Source organism: Thermobia domestica, chromosome 1, assembly GCF_964235325.1.
Source record: "Thermobia domestica chromosome 1, izTheDome1.hap1.1, whole genome shotgun sequence".
In the NCBI taxonomy this organism is placed as follows: Eukaryota; Metazoa; Arthropoda; class Insecta; order Zygentoma; family Lepismatidae; genus Thermobia; species Thermobia domestica.
The window spans coordinates 336,514,370-336,532,330 of NC_137454.1; the positions used below are offsets into that span (position 1 = coordinate 336,514,370).

The 17,961-nt window shown below is 36.0% G+C and overlaps 1 protein-coding gene across 4 annotated transcripts in view; it reads left to right on the forward strand.

Moving 5' to 3' along the window:
- Nucleotides 1–292: 292 nt before the first annotated feature.
- Nucleotides 293–17,961, forward strand: part of KaiR1D (Kainate-type ionotropic glutamate receptor subunit 1D) — a 700,763-nt gene continuing 683,094 nt past the window's right edge. For all 4 annotated transcript variants that reach the window (XM_081729531.1, XM_081729522.1, XM_081729548.1 and 1 more), the window contains exon 1: nucleotides 293–450. The gene's annotated coding sequence lies outside the window, so the exon portion shown is untranslated. The remainder of the gene's footprint in view (nucleotides 451–17,961) is intronic.

Below are 17,961 nucleotides of genomic sequence, written 5' to 3' on the forward strand. Positions count from 1 at the left end.
TTGAATATTTTAAACTTTTTCTTACATTCTTGGAATTCCAAATACCTTTGTGTAAATGCTCCTAAGACAGAAATAATGCAGAAAAATTTAGTCATTATGAAAACAAAAAGTGTTATTATGATCTAATAAAATGTTTTTTTTTTCTTTTAAGAGAAAAACAAATATACTGAAACACTACATCAAAAACAAATTAATGTAATTTGTCAATTCCGGTCTTCAATAGCATTGAAATTCAGGTTGAGTTCCCAGGAGATGATGTTCAACTCTTCGTCACTTGGTGGCGCATCGAACGCTTGGGTCCAGCGGCTGGAGCTTCCAGTGCGAGGAGAGCGTTCGATCGGGCAGCATCCCTCCAGCTCGCCTAGCTCCGGAAGTGTAGTGGTGCTTGTTGGTGGATCGGTACCCCTACAAGCAAGAAAGAAAACAAGGAAAGCGTGCACTGTTTAAATTGTAAGTACATCGTTTTTCTATCATAAGCACGTTTTTTAAATTGAGATTCACTTAGTATTTTATAGTATTTTACTGAATGTTATTACCACATATTACTAATAAACGAATTTCTGTATGTTTAATGTTCTTACTCACCGATAACTGAAGTACAGCAGACTTACATGCAGATACGTTTACTAGCGAATCTCAAGTAAGTTCTCTCTTCTTTCATTATTCGAATTCGAGTACAGAGGGCCATGGTGGCTCGGTGGTAGGGTGATCACCTATCGGGTACCTAGTTCGACCTCCACTTGATGCTTTGTGATGAATAAACACCATGTGGGTGGTTTTCTTAGGGTTCTCGCGTGTTCTTCTACTTTCTTGATTCCAAAATTTCAATCATTTTCATCGTCAGCGCCTTCCTTAGCCACAGCGCATTATCATTGGATGTTGAATTAGAAATGTCGTTCATTCAGTTTGTGTACAACCTACAATATACTATGGCTGGTCAGATTGCTTCTCATTTGAGCACTGTCGATTCGTGAGTTAAGTCACAACGCTAAAAATACAACCTCAAACTAAGAAAATAATTCTAATTAAGGTACTAGTTCCTGTATACAAAAATTTGAACATTAGCTAAGATTTTTTAAAACCTTAGTTTGAAGTAGTAAAACTTTACTCTTTAAGAAAGTGACCACTCTCACGACTCGCCACTGCGATTTGAATGATGTGTGGTTACCCTATCAATTTTTGTTCTTACTTTCCAAAGCGGGGTTCGAAAACACGAAAATTAAGTATCTTCCCATTTGACCCAGGAGTGTCATTTCAGACTTTGCTTGAGAGGGACAAGAGCACCACTGACATAAGCCTTTCACGTTTTGCACTAATATATTAGTAGACAATCGATTAAAGTGTATGTATCCTCAAACTCTTGGGGGGAGGCAACCCTAACAGCACAATTACATAGCAGGCATATGCCTATCATGTTCCCTCAGTACATAGGAATGTGTCCAGTATGTGCCTTATGTAGCTCTGTGGGAGAAATCACATGGATAGCAAAGGATAGTCACAGTCTATATCCGCCTCTAGGTACATGCCTGACATGTACCTGGGAAACGTGCCTAGTACGTTCCCAATGCCGTAACCGTCAATGAACAACAAAATTACTTCTCCAAAATATGTTAAATCGCCTATATGCGTAATTTGTTTACATTAAGGTGAGTCTAAAAAACAGTTCAAACAAGTAAAAAGAAAAAAATTACTCCAGTTGGGCGCGAACCACCTACCTTTACATTATTAGCTGTGTGCTCTTCCGACTTAGCCACGAAGGCGATGAAGAGAATGTCGCTTGTAGAGGGATAAATTTTTGAGGTCTTTCGAATTTGGCTAATCAGAGTGCTCCTTTAACCGCGTATATTCGACAATAACCGTTTGGGATCAGATAAAATCTTCTCGCGATGTAATTTTATAACAAAATGACGAGTGTCTATTTACTTTTTTTTATGGTTTTTCCATATTCACTTTCAAATGATCGGCGGTAGTTGCCATCTAATAAAGTTGATGCGTTTGTTGCTTCTAGTACACAATCGCTTAGAAAAAGAAGCAATAAATGCAATAAATGTAGGAAATGAATTTAGAACACTTAAATGGCGTATGCCAAGCACATCTTGTGCTTTTAGGGAATTGCCCTGTCCTGTTCCCCCTAAATGACAAAAAAATGAAACCTTTAATTTTACGTCCTACGGTTATGCCGGTTAGGCTAAAGGAGACGGTGATGATGAGAAATGAACGAGGAAACCCACGCACACGGTGTTTGTCCACCACAAGGTTCACTAGGCGCGTGCTGGGATCGAACCAGGGAACCCATGCACCAGAGGTGAAGGCTCTACCGCTAAGCCACCGCGGCCAACTCCCACTAAATGACCTCCCTGATTTGAGCTATATGACAATGAATCAAGAACTAACATTATTTTTATGTTCACTGAAAGTAGAGTTCACGGGACAATGTACCCGACAAATTACGTTTGGAAGTTCTGGGGAACACCATAAGGAAAATATACTAAAGGGAAAATTTTCTAATTTAAGACTTCCTTTTGTCGGTTCTTTATAATGTATTGTAAGAAAAAAGAAAGATACTTGCATAGTTTGGAATACATGATACTTTAATAAATTCCAGTGGTTAAGCTATTACCTCTATTGTGAAGAACTTCTGGTTTGATCTACGGCCATGCGACTTGATGGCATGTCCGTCCGTTATCTCGATACTCTTCCGCTTTTTTTTTTTCAACTCTCTCCCATGGTCGTTCACTTACATCATAAAATTCGTCTCCTTAGCTTCCAAGGCCAAGCACGATAACGTTAATCAAAGATTCCTCTTAATTTTGGCACTTTAAATACACGCACTCTGTAATGTCATCATAGCTATTTTATTATTATTCGCAAGTCACTTGCCTTAAGCCGAGAACAGTCTTCAGGTAACCTCTGCGTTTCACTGTAAAATTTTATTAAAAGTACTGACTACTGGCATTAAATTCTGTACCTGTCTTCGATGTCAACATTAACCATTATTGTTCAGATCAATCATAAATATTTTAAATAATAATCAAGTTGCATTTTTTTGTCAGGTTGTGTAGTAATTTTTCACCAATATTATGACAAACTTTCGGAATGTAGGTGAGGAGAAGCATGGAGAGAATTATCTGGGTCGATTGGAAAACGAATGAGAGGGTGTTAAAAATGATGGGGGGAGAAAAGAACACTTTTAGATATTATTAAGAAGAGGAAGAGAAACTGATTGGGACATTGCCTAAGAAGCTGTATTATGAGGGACTGCTAAAGGGTATGGTGGAAGGGAAGGAAAAAGAGGGAGAGGAGACTGCAATTAATCAACGAGATCAAAACAGAAAAATCGTACGTGAAGACGAAGAGGTTAGCGGAAAATCGTGACGCATGGAAGCTTCTCAGTTGCGGCAAGTATCCTACCAATAGTAGCAAAATACCTATGACGATGATTATGACAAGATGTTTGCCAGTAAATTCATATAATTTTACAGCCGTCTTGACGTAACAATTTTCTGTTTTAATGTCATTCTTTAATCGAAGATTTTTTCACCATCTCCCTCTTTTTTCTTCCGGTATTTTCTATCCCTCAAGATACAATTCTTTCAGAGCCAAAGTGCGTAGGTTTCTCTTTCTATCCCTCAACTATTTTCTCTTTCTCTTTCTAACTTATTTTATTTATTTATTTATTTACTTACTTATTTATTTGCTCCTCTACTGTTCTTAATACTAAGGTCATTAGTTTCCGATTTGACCCAGGTTACACATAATGGTTCAAATAAACTAGAGTTATAGTGACTGGCCCCACGTAGCGTGATCGCTAACTTTCTCGTCTTCGGTGCGAGCAGTCCCGGGTTTGATTTCCGGTGGGAACACTCATTCCAAATAGTGTAAAAGCTTTATCAGACCAGCCATTTTGGGTGAGGTTTTCCTCATTTACACTAGGCAAATGCCAGGCTGGTGTCTAATATATAGGTTCCAGGCCGTTTCTTCCTTCCTTTTCCTTAGATAATGTGATCGCCGAGAACGCCATCTCTCATACATGACAGGCTAACATGGTCGAAAGCCAGAAATCTAATTCCTAATCCTAATCCTAAACTAGAGTTATGACAGAATGACTGATAAGAATTAGTAAATCAACATGTGAGTTACGTTTCACATTTTGAAAGTATAGTAGATCACCGATATATGAGGATTCAATACTGAAACCGGAAATAGGAAGTTTACTACTTCTAGTTGCAATAAATGGATAAAGTTGGAAATGGCTTCCGTTCTTGGGACACTGAATCCACATTAAAAACCAAATCCTCACAACCTCTGATCGTTTTCGCTCCGTGGAGATCAATATTGAAACTGGAAGTGTTTACATATTTCTACCATTTCCGGTTTCAGCATGGAGATAGAGATAGAAGTGATACAATGAATCTATTGCCACAAAAGCGCTTCTCGTTGCGTATCACCATTTTACCTTTATAATGACCTACGTTGAAACCGAAAATGGTTGATTTTTTAGTTCTTCCGGTTTGAATAAAGTGTTAATGGTAGAGTTGAAACCTATTCTTGGGACACTGAATCCGTATCAAACGGCTCGTTGAGTCATAGGGTACACCAGGTCAAGGAGTTTGATTTGTCACGGTGTAAACAGCGTAAAAATTGAAGTTTCAATTTATCATTCCCTTCCTACTCCTTTTCTTACTTAAAGTATTTTAATCTCAAATTAAATAAAATATACTACAAAATTAATAAATATTTGAAAGAAAGAAGTATTTAAGTGTATTTGTCAGGTAAACAGTCATTTAGTTTGATTTTAGCATTTTATTCCATGGACAACATCCTGAGCATTATACTAACCCGCTAATCTAGGAACATTGAGGATAGTCTATCAAGCAAGGGTAATATGCATAGTGATGTGAGGTGGAAAATTTTTCGCTATATTTTTCCGGAAATTTTTCTGTTCTAAAAAATATCAGTAATCAAGTATTAATTCCTCAGCAATCATATAATTGGTTGAATACCTGTACAGAAATGTTAAAAAGTGAAAGATCGTTTAAAGAATCTAAAAAGTTTCATGCCTCAGACAATTTTCAGTACTATGTAGGAACAAGTTAGACAATTTTTCATGAATCGAAATATTTTCTGTCATATGGAAAAATTGAAGAACTTTTTATGAGTCGGAAAATTTTCATCATTTTGAAGCAAAAAGTAAAACAACTTTTTGTAAATCGGAAAGTTTTATTGCTCTGTAGAAACAAGGGAAAGGAATTTTCGTAGATCGGAAAATTTTCATCACGATGTAGTAACAAGTGGAAAAAAACTTTTTATAATCCGGACAATTTTGGATAATATGTATAGTAATGTTAGGTGGAAAATTTTCCACTATATTTAACTGCACATTCAGCTACAAAATTGAATTTCTGCAGAGGAAAGTTAGTCAGCAACAAATTATAATTTTCCAATTAGCTTTCGGGAACCGGAAAATTTTCTAATATTTAAAGTTGTGAAGTAAAATTTTACACAGTGTTTCTCTCTCTTTCATCTGCGAGCTCCTTCATTGCTAAGCGGTTAGAATACACGCCTTTGGCGTGGAAGACCTGGCTTCGATTCCCAGCGGGAGCTCATGTAGTTTGGATTCCACGTTAATCAGTTGGTCCCGTCTTATATAGTCTCGCTGCTGAACGGGACGTTAAACTCAAAATCAACTCAATTCAACTCCTCTCTCTCTCTCTCTCTCTCTCTCTCTCTCTCTCTGTGTGTGTGTGTGTGTATGCAAAGTGCAGAGAAGATACATTGAGTTCGTAGAGTACAAATATCTCATTCTATTATTTAAAATTTCAATTTATTAAAGGTCATGAATATTTTCCTATTCATAAAAACATACTCCACTTATTCCTGCATCGTTGTTTAGCCGTAAAATTTATTGGTAATAAATATTGTCTTAAAAAGTTTCATGAAGTGAAAATCTAACGATTCTTCATTTCAAGAATGATTCAAAAACTTCAATGCGTTCTTCCCTCAGAATCCACCTTTGACCTTATAATATTAAATTTCGTCAGTTTACTATGCATAAGACAATTTTCTCATAGCTTTACTACTTTTATAGATTTACATACTGCAACATTTATAAATAAGTAGATATAATATAAAGTGCCTACTGTAAATTTTTGACAACCCAAAATTCGAGTTTAAGTAACTCATGAAAGCATATACTGACCATTTTCTGAAAATAAACACTTATTTATTCATATATTCATTCAGAAGAGAAAGTGAAATATAACGAATAAGGAAGCTGATTTGTATAGTTGTTCTTCTAATAAAATAATAAAAGAAACCAAAAGCTGCACTATTAGCGCTGCGTTCAAAAATCAACAAGTAATTTCATTTTAATTTACAAAATAAAAAAACATATTTCTTATATATACATATACTTGTTCTATCGAATCGTCATTATTTCTAATACATTTTTATACATAATAATGGTAGTTTTACAATACAAATGTCTGCTCTAAGATGTTGATTATACAAAATTCCAATATTGAAATTATGACTTACGAGTGTTAAACGCAATAAAATCATTTTCTGAAGATTATGAAGATTATTTTCTGTTACAAAAATAATCTTCATAAAGAACTTTTATGTAGTTACTTCATTACATAGGCAGGCCTACATGTGAAAAAGTAGTGGAATTTTCTGTTCCTGAAATTAATAAATTCACAAAGGTTTCTTTTCAATTTCTCGTTACATTTTAAATGTTGGAATGGGATATTTGTTCTGTACGAACTCGATGCATGTTCCCTGCACTTTACATACAAACACACACACACACACACACAGATAGAGATAGATATGAAATATTAGAATATTTTCTGGTTTCCGAAAGCTAATTGGAAAATTATAATTTGTTGCTGTCTAACTTTCCTCTACATAAATTGAATTTTATAGCTGAATGTGCTGTTAAATATAGTGGAAAATTTTCCACCTAACATCACTATACATATTATCCAAAATTGTCCGGATTATGAAAGTTTTTCCACTTGTTTCTACATCGTGATGAAAATTTTCCGATTCATGAAAAATCCTTTCATTTGTTTCTACAAAGCAATAAAACTTTCCGATTCACAAAAAGTTGTTTTACTTTTTGCTTCAAAATGATGAAAATTTTCCGACTCATAAAAAAGTTCTTCAATTTTTCCATACAAGAGAGAAAATATTTCGATTCATGAAAAATTGTCTAACTTGTTCCTACATAGTACTGAAAATTGTCTGAGCCATGACAAGTTTCAGATTCTTTAAACGATCTTTCAATTTTTAACATTTCTATACATGAATTCAATCAATTTTATGAATACTGAGGAATTGTTACTTGATCACTGATATTTATTAAAATCGGAAAATTTTCATAACTAAATATGCATCATTGAAGCAGAGCTGTTCTTTACTCGACGTAGACGTTCGTTTATCTAGATGCTCCTCTGAGATGCCTAAACGATTCTTAACTAAATTTGACATCGTGATTCGAAAGGACACATTGAATGTCGTAAGGGGTCACATGTCCCGATCGGACATACTATTGAGGAATAACCACCCAAAAACGGGATGTCAGAGGCTTAACATTGGAAAAGCATTTGGCGGGCGAATTCTCATTAGAAACAACGGAAAAGAGAATTTTTAGCATTAGAAATATGACGAAACTCTTTTCGTTTTGTTCTGTCAACACAATTTTTCAAAGCCATTGTAATTTCTTCGCTGATATGTCAAATTCAATTATTTGTATGTCGTGTTCGTTCACGAAAACAATTGATGCACAAAAAAAGTTTTATGAAATCCATAAAGGTCAATCGTTTCGCTCCAAGTTTGCAGCTAATGCATCCCTAGTTAACAAGTGCGCCCATGTTGTGGTTTCCAAGGGAGGGCAAGTATAAGCGACGTTTCAAAAATAGTTTCAAATTTTGTTGTAACTAATGTAAAAAAAAGTGTATTGGATTTTCGATATTTCGATATTCGGTACAATTTCCTCTAGGGAGGGGCAAGCGCCCCACCTTGACCCCCCCTGATGGGCGCCCTTGTTAGTTAATCCCGTAAGAATATATTGGGAACTGATTTTTTTTATTGTCCTCCTCTTGAGATCAATTGAATGGCACACCTCCATCAACAAAAAAGATTCCTAACGTTTGATTTTCTACATCCTCACCAAAGTTTTTGAGATTTTTGTCTCCTGGACGTACAGATAGAGTATATAATATCTGTTTTAATAAACCAAACTAAAAAAAAAATAAACATATCTCTAACTATGTTGGCTCAGTTACCTGTCGACGGATAAATAGATTGGCAGGCTGATGAACGGACATCGGCGCTGTATAAGTCATGTTATATTTGTGTACAACATAGTTTGGAAGTCTCAAAATGAATACTAACTATATAATACTAAACAAAATACACTTATAGACACATTGTGTTGTACTGTAATTTGTTTTAGTAAAATTAAAACTAACTACTGGCAAATATTTTGTAACGGTATGTTTCCGATATCATTATTAATCATTCTTGTCTATATCAACCATATCACTTTTGAATATTAACCGTGAGCCCTTCGCGTTTATCTTATAGCTAGTACGTGTGTTTTTGGTACACGTGGTACGGGTTTAATTTCTGGTGGCAGGGCTCTAAATTTTAATCATCCATCCCGGTTATCCTAAGGGGTGTAATTGTAAAATTACATATCAAATATTAACCATATTCAATTTGTCAAATTATATTGTAATTTTACACCAATTTTATAACAAGATATTTGTCAATAAATCGGAATAATTTTACTAATCGTAATTAACAATATTCGGATGATAAGAAGGAAGTTTAAGATTCAACTATAAATTAGAGACATTTGGAAAACAAATTGGTATTTTTTTTTTTAAGAAAAAGGACAGAATTTAACTATTTCTTATAATAAAATTATACATTTTTTACAAATTATTTCATTACAGATATGTTTATCGAAGGATATATACTGTATAAGAAATGACATTAACTAACATAATTTCGGACTGTTTTCTGATAATTTTCAAATTTTACAAAAAGAATGAGAGTAAAAAAGTCCCATAAAGCATATTGAAAGGATTTCAAAATTTATGTAGATGATTTATATCTAAAGAACAACTTTCGTTAAATGAAATATTTGAACCAGAACTAATTTAATAATAAATTTGACACTATATTCGCTTTTCGCGATATCTTTTAACTTCACACTAAAAGTAATATTCATTAATAAATACACCTTTCAACATTCCTAGTAGTTATCGTCTCACTTTGACTTATAAAGCCATTTTACAAGAAAAAAAAATAGGTATTGCCTATTTCTAACTATCCGCTTCGAATGACGATTCTGTCACCGTAGCGAATATTCTAAATCACAGATGTTTCAAAAAATTCCGGAAACTGTCGCTCAACTTAAATAATCTTTTTCGGGTTGCATAACTTTTTTTTTTATTTCAAATAAATGTGTGGGAAAATTTTCCGCACGTAACAGAAGTACTAGTACATTGTAACCATTTCCGGTTTCAGCAGAGTTTTGCAGGTGGTGGTACTTTTTTTTAGACGCTGAGTCCATTTCAGAAATCCGTTTGTCGCTATTATTGTTTTTATTCTATTGCGATCAACGTTAAAACCGGAAATGCTTAATTTGAACCACTTTCGGTTTGAATAGAAGATTAAGAGAGAACATGGAACCTGTTCTTGTAAGCCTTAATTAATTAAAAAAAGGACCCCTCTTCGATATCTCTTATCATTTATGTTCTGATACCCGTCGACAGCCAGACGAATAGGCAAACGAACATGTTCCATAAGTCTTCCGACAGTTGTAAATATCATAGTTTGGAAGTCTAAAATGGTTAAGGTTACCCATTGAAAGTCTCTCAGATCCGGTGATTAAAATAATGATACAAATATAATTGTATTTTAAAAACACCAGAAGTCAAATAAAAAGAATGCAAGGGACTGAGTTGAATTGATTTTTAGTATAACGTCCCTTTCAGCAGCGAGGCTATATGAGACGAGACCTACTGATTAACGTGGAATCCGAACCACATGAGCTCCCACCGAGAATCGAACCCCGGTCTTCCACGCCAAAAAGGCGAGTACGCTAACCGCTTACCCACGAAGCAAGGGACTGATAATGAAAACAATAGATAAATTGGTAACTGAATAAAAGAAAACGAGAATCCTTTCATAAACTTATCAATACTTGAGGAAGTGGTTCCCAACCGGCGTGTCGCCAAACACTGGTGTGTTGTCCAGTCTCATAGGACATGTATCGAAATTTTATAATTTAACTAGATGAGAATGTTCCAACAGCATTGCCAGAACGAACTTTAAAAGAGTGGACAGATGGAGTGGGACGGATAACTGTGATTGTTCCTAGATGTAAAAGTATATTTTTTATCCGCAACTTTGTTCTGTTTCTCGCAAAACATTGCAAAATACCATCTCTCTATGACTTACGGTTCCCGAGATATGGCTCCTTAAATCTCCCGAGATTTGAACTTTTTTGTCCAATATGTGGGGAACGGTGGCCAGTTGGCTAGTAGCCAGTTGATCAGTGGCTACCGGTTAGTATTTGGTACCAAAAACTTCACCATTCCCTTAGGTATTGATCAACACCAATATGATCTCTCTGTGACTTGTGATTCCCGAGATATGGCTCCTTAAATCTCCCGAAACTGGAACTATTCTTTGGCGAATATCACGGGAACCGTAAGTCATAGAAAGATGGTATTGGTGATAATGAATACCCAAGACAATGGTAAACATTTCGGTGCTGAAATTAGTTGGTGGCCACTGGGCAAACCAGTGACCAATTGAACAGTGGTCACCGGTTACTATTTGGTACCAAGATATTTACCATCCTCTTAGGTATTAATCAACACCAAAATGATCTCTCTATGACTTACGATTGCCGAGATATGGATCCGTAAATCTCTGAAAATCGGCCACTTTTTTTCCAATATCTCCGGAACGGTAAGAGTGACGGGAAAATTTTATCACTTTTTCAGATAGTGTTTTATGTTCTATCGAATGCAGGGTTCAAAACTGAAAAAACAAATCGCAAATAACCGACAGACGGACAGACAGACAGACATAGAGAATTCAGTAAAAAACTTTTTAAGTTCGTTGAAAATCATGAAGCATTTGATAATTAGATAAAAGAAAATCAGTTATGGGCAGACTGTACTAGGCAATGCCTCTACCGGCAACAACAATCCTCAGTACTACATACAATCACTACTTAATAGAAACTTATAGATTTACACAATTTTAAACATTGTTATCTATCTTTTTATATAAACAGAAATGAATATGATTAGGTTTGTGATTTAATAACTCTTAAACCACTCGACTGATCTCGATCAAATTTTCAACATAGAAGAGGTTCGGGCAATCGGGCATTCCATTTGTCATTCGCCAAATACTGAAAAACAAGTGGGAATACAATACCCCGGTACATCAACTATTTATTGATTTTAGAAAGGCTTACGACTCGGTTAGTAGAAAAACATTTGAGGAATACCGAAAAAGCTAATTAGATTATTTAAAGTATGTTTAAATTAATCCCAAAGTAAAGTGCAGGTAGGAAAATTTTTTGGCCACGAGCTTTCACGTCGAGAATGGCCTGAAGCAAGGAGATGCGTTGTTGCCATTATTATTTAACTTTGTTCTGGAATACGCTATGAGGAAAATCAAAGATAGCAACCAGGGACTAGAGCTGAACGGTGTTCACCAGGTTATGGCGTATGAGGATTATGTAAATTTAATAGGGGATGATAGGAGAACAATAGAAAGAAATGCAGAGGTCCTATTGAACGTTTGCAGACATGGGTTTAGAAGTAAATAGAAAGAGAAAACTAAATATATAGAAGTGCGTCGGGACCGGAATACGGCAAATTATGGATGAGTTACAATAAATCTTATTAAATAATACTTTTGATAAAGTGGATACTTTCAAATATCTAGAATCAATATTAACAAACAAAGATCATATTCAAGAAGAAATTAAATGTCGACTAAAATAGGGAATTCGTGTTATTATTCAGTTCAAAATCTCTTGTCTTCGCGAATTCTATCGAGGAATTTGAAGATAAAATATATAAAATGTTAATCATGCCTGTTGTTCTGTATGGTTGCGAAACATGGTCGCTTACTCTGAGAGAAGAACATAGACTGAAAGTATTTGAGAACAAGATCCTCAGACGAATATTCGAACCTAAGAGGAACGGGAATGGGGAATGGCGGAAACTTCATAACGAGGAACTAAATAATTTATATGGTTAAACCAAACATTGTTAGGGTCATCAAGTCTAGGAGGCTTAGGTGGGCTGGCCATGCAGCTAGGATGGAAGGAAGTGGAAACTCTTTCAAAGCCTTGACCGGAAGACCAATCGGGAAACGACCATTAGGAAGACCTAGGTGCAGATGGGAAGACAATATTAAGAAGGATCTCGCAGAAATAGGAATACAAAGTAGAAACTGGAGCCAGTTGGCTAAGGATAGAAGCTTTTGTGAATGCGGCATTGAACCTCCGGGTTCCATAGGCCATAGAGTTAGTTAGTTAGTTAGTTAGATAGAGGTTCGGTCATGGGATGTTTTTTGTCATTTCACTTTGATGGCTCAACATATGGAAGGGGGAAGATATATAAAAATTATCGAAAATGACCGATATTAGTGGCGAATCCAGAGTTTTTGGGATCGCTGAGACTAATAGTGACACATCCGATGCCGTTTAAATCCAAATTCAGCCCCCATTAGTACTCCTAAGGGGTTTTTGTAACATGTAAAAATAATTTAAAATAACCAATAGTATATTAGTGTTGAATTCATAGTTTTCGGAGTTGCTGAGATGAACAGTGACACTTCCGATGTCGTTTAAATCCAAATTCAGTCCCCATTAGTACTTCTAAGGACAAGTGTTGACGTAAAACTAATTGAAATTGACCGATATTACTGTCGAATTCTTAGTTTTTGAGGTCCCTATATTGATTGGTGACAGTTTTGGTGCCCTTTATACCCAAAAGGAACGTATTCTCTCAGTGGAATGAACGGGCATTTTTCAAGTTATAAATAAAAAATCAAAATCAAACGAGCATATATCGATGTTCAACAAAGTGTATCGTCAGTCAAAAAAGGTTGGCAAACCCTGATCCACGTTTCACATTACCTCGGTGCTGAAAGGGACTCTACACTTCATTCCAATCAAGAATCGACCATCTAAATCTTTCATAAACATTCACGTCCATTAACCATCCAACTCGGTTAGCCTAAATTCTCGGTCGGAGGTCATGTGGTTCGGATCCCATGTTAAGGTTAGTTCTATACCTCATATGACCTCGAAGTGCCAAACTAACCAACCAACCTTTAGGCTAAGGGCGGATTTTCATGCAAACGTCCATCGCGTTCGTTGCTTGCGATTTCTACGTGTAGCCAACAGAAAGTTGTATTTGCACGTAGAACCGTACCTAAACAACTTTTTCAATTGGCTATTCAGCTACATCGCAAGCAAAGAACGCAACGGACTCTTGCGTGAAAATCCCCTTTAAAGGGCATAACCATCAGATATAGGAACAAACATTTCATTTTACAATATTGGCAACACTGCATTTCAAATTTCCATTTCTTCTTCTTTTTCTTTTTCATATCACCTTATTTTCTTCCCCATCATATCAAATAAAGACATTTCGTTTCTTTTTTTTTTTTTTCTAATCCTCTGTCTTCCACGAACTTTCATTTCAAGCTCGTTGATGGACTAAACTAACAAAAAACGGAATGAAAAGTAGCAGGAGTTGCAATATTCTTCCAATTTAAACCCATCACGCAAAGAAAGAATACTTTTTTTTTTTTACTTTTTCATTTTGTGTACTTATAATAATAATAGTAGGAGTAATAAAAGAGAACAATTTTTCAAAAGTCTTGATTGAATATCAACAGTTGCCTTAGAAACCAAATAAATCATCTTTTTTTCATTTAAATTTAATTCGTTTGTCAATACGTATTACGTAAGGGAAAAAGAAATGTCATTGAGATTATTATTTTTATAACTAACTTTTCTTTACTTGTGTTAAACGCTCACTTTCAAGGACGCTGTCCTTCATTAAAATGTAATTAAGAATAGTTAATGAACAAACTCGTACTGTTTAATTATTCAAGGCCTACTTATTTACTTAACTTTCTTTCTAGAAAGCATTTTTGGTTGAGTAAATAGTAAGTTTCTTTCCTAATTTATCATTTTTTTTATTTGGCTATAGAAAAAATGGAATTATTCTACAATAACCGGTTAGCGTTAGTTGTAAGTCCAGGAGGGTCGTTTGGAGTTGGGAAATCGTCTTCTGGACGATGAACGTAGGCTCAAAATATGGAGTTTTATGTGCTATAATTAGTCTTTGGCTAGCTGGGAACTCTGCCCCCAGTCCCCCGCATTTGTTCGGCCAACAGCCTCGCATCTCTTACATCCATAATTCTACTGAATTTCAAGTTTCTTTTCCTATTTCAACTATCTAAAAGAAAAAATTTTGTATCCCAAGATTGATTGATTTTCAATATAATGTCACTTTCAGCAGCGAGGCTATATGAGACGCGGACCTACTGATTAACGTAAAATCCGAACCACATGGGCTCTCGCCGGGAATCGAACCCGGGTCTCCTACACCAAAACCGCGTATACTAACCGCTTAGCCACGGAGGAGCTCTTTGTATCCCAAGAAAATGCCAATTTAGATAACATGGGAATTTCTTCATCCTACTTTAGACCCCTTCACTTTTGGCGATTTTCCTATGGGTTAGTTCCGGAAGGCTACAATCATGCCAAATTTCATCATTCTAATCCTGCTCGAAGTGCCTAAACATTTCGGGGTGTAGAAGATGTCCCATATAAATAACATTGGAAAACATTTTTAGTTCTCCATAAAACCAAGTTGGAAATTTTAATTTTTGATGATTTACTTAGGTAACGCCAACAAAAATGTACAAGCATGCCGAATTTCAATTTTTTTTCAGTTCCAAGTATCTAAATATGAGATTATAAGTAAAAAGAAAGGCCCATTTAAATAATATGAAAATTTTTTCATCTTCCTTTTAGACCCCCCTAAAAATTAAAATATTCACTCCTTTCAATTTTTCTGTCGGAAGGTTTTGAAAAGCTAGAATAATATAAAATTTAATCACTGTAGCCCTACAGGAAGTGTCCAATATTTTTGGGGGTATAGAAGATGCCTTATATAAATAGCATGGGGAAGATTTTTGACTTCCCCATAAACCCACTCAAAGTTAGAAATTTTTATTTTTAGTGATTTACTTCGCTAACTCTAAGGAAAAAGTACAAGCATACACAGCAAAAAATGAGGTGTTGAAACAACACAAAATGACTACCACTTTAGCATGTTACTTGTGTGTCAATTCAACACCAAGCACATCACCTTCAGAGCATATTAGAAATACCTCTGTACTGGCTGTGAGTATTTGTATTGTTTTTTTTTTATTGTTTGCTATAAACAAAGCTTTGCAAAATATATTTCGCATTTATGACAAGTAACTAATAACATTCTATGTTTTCTGTAATCGGTTACAATAATATTGTTGTAAACCTGTGAATTATCTGACAACAGTTACGCAGATAGCAGTGGTTCCATCTGTTTCTTTATCTGTTATTCTTGTGTCAGCACGTATGAACAGAAAATGACAGAACTGTTGCCTATGTAACTGTTGTCAGAGGATTCACAGGTTTACAACAATATTATTGTGACTGATTGCAGAAAACATAGAACATTATTCGTTGCTTGGTATAAGTGTCAACTATATTTCGAAAAGCTTTGCTCATATTAAACACTAAATACGAATGCAAATTCTCTCAGGAAGTAACGATTTATTTCTGATATGCTCGAAAGATGATGTGCTTGGTGCTGCATACTTACTACGAACCTAACTCCTCTTATAGTTAGTTACTGTGCTAAGCAGTGATCAAGTATTGCAAACGTACTTGTGAGATCAGCGCAGATACCCTACATAGGAGATTGACAGAGGATCTTCATCTTCTGGAGGGTTTATCTTAAATTTTGAAGGTCATTGCTTGTAATCACAGTTTGACCAACATTTTTGTCGTTTTGTTAGGGCTACCTGTAGCACTATCTGTGCGGGATTTGTTTACATCACTTTATGCGGTGCATATTTTTATCGCACCATGCATAAGCTACCGGGATTAGTTCAAGGTCCCACAAGTAAAGCTGTGGTTGATGCCAAACGCGATCCTCGAACGAATCGACGTACCCGTCAGCTCTCGGAGGGTAGTTTAGAATCGGATGATAAGCGTTCCAGATCTCGCTCTCCTACCTATATTCGTAAGTCGGAAGAATCGGAACCAATGCAGACGGCCGCTGGGGATCCTAGCACATCTACTGTTGGATTACAACCGTCATATGCAGCCACCCTTGCTCGTCCTAAATTGCACTCTTTCCTTCTAACTTCGACCCAAAGTACAGTAACACCCACCATATCTTTAATCAGATTATCAAGTATCTTCCAAGGGCCAGTATCCAACAGATAGTTTTCACCAGGGGCGGTGTTATTATTAAATCTCGGGACGAAAATTTTGGCATTACTCTCCGTAATAAGGCCAGCTACGAGATTTTTGGCAAAGCTGCACAACTGTCTAAGCTTCCTGACAAAATCAAGCAAACTCCTCCACCTTCGAGAACACCAATGATGTCCGTAGTTATTCGCGGAGTTTTACCTGAAATAACAGATGATGAGGTACTTGAGGAGCTAAAAGCAGAGGGAATTGAAGTGACCAAATGTATACGTATCAAAAATAATAACGGTCCAACATATATGGTGAGAGTTCTGACTACTTCTCAATCCTCCATCGATGCCTTGTTACAAGATGGCGCATACATATTTAAGAAACGTCATAGGGTGGAACCTTCCCGAACAAGCCTCCCTCTTCCAATTAGATGTGAAAGGTGCCAGGTGTACAACCAACATATAACGGCTAAGTGTCCAAATGTCGTAAAATGCGGCTACTGTGCTGGCAACCATGATACTAAAGAGTGTTCTAATACGGGAAAACCACCTCTATGCTCGACCTGTTCCAGTGACAAGCATCCAACTTAGTTATAAATGTAAAGGGAAACCGAATCCAACTCCTGACCACCCGGAGATGACGGTACCGCTAACGTGCCTTTGTCACAGTCTATCACCTCTCCTCTTATTGTGGAAAACTTCCTCCGCTACATAACACTCATATTACAAAATATTTTTCCATTCCAACGTCAACTTATATTAGATCATGTTATTGCAGCAGCCTCCCCTATATTTCAAGTTAACTTGTATGCTACATATTCTGGACCGTACGTTCACTTCCATATTGCTCCCCGAGACACTGCAGTTTAAGTCCGTAATTTTGTGTATGAATATGGCTCTGACACTTCTTTTTCTGAACATTCGTTCTTTAGAGCAACGCCGAATACTATTTGAGCAGTTACTGCTTGAGGAAAATATCGATTTATTTGTACTAAATGAGACTGCACTCAAACCTGCTACTTATGTCAGATTTCCTCGATATCAATTTCTTCGCTGCGATTATGCAGACAATAACGCACGAGCCCAAGGTGGCGCTGCAATTGGAGTTCGTAATAAACTTACTTAAAGATGCAACTCTGTTCCGCAGCATATGAAGTTACCGGAACACCTAGTGACAACAGTTTATCTTCCTCACCTTATGTTAACAGTAGCTACAATATACGTTCGACCAGGTCATATCATTCCTCTTGCCTTCTTCACCTATTTGTTTCACCACTTTAAACATCTTGTCATACTAGCCGACGTTAATATTCACAGTCGCTCTGCCCGTGATAAAGCTGAGTTTTTCGATCATATAACTCTTAATTTAAATGGTCATGTCCATCAATTGCCCAAACATATGCGACCAAGCAGTCAGACTAC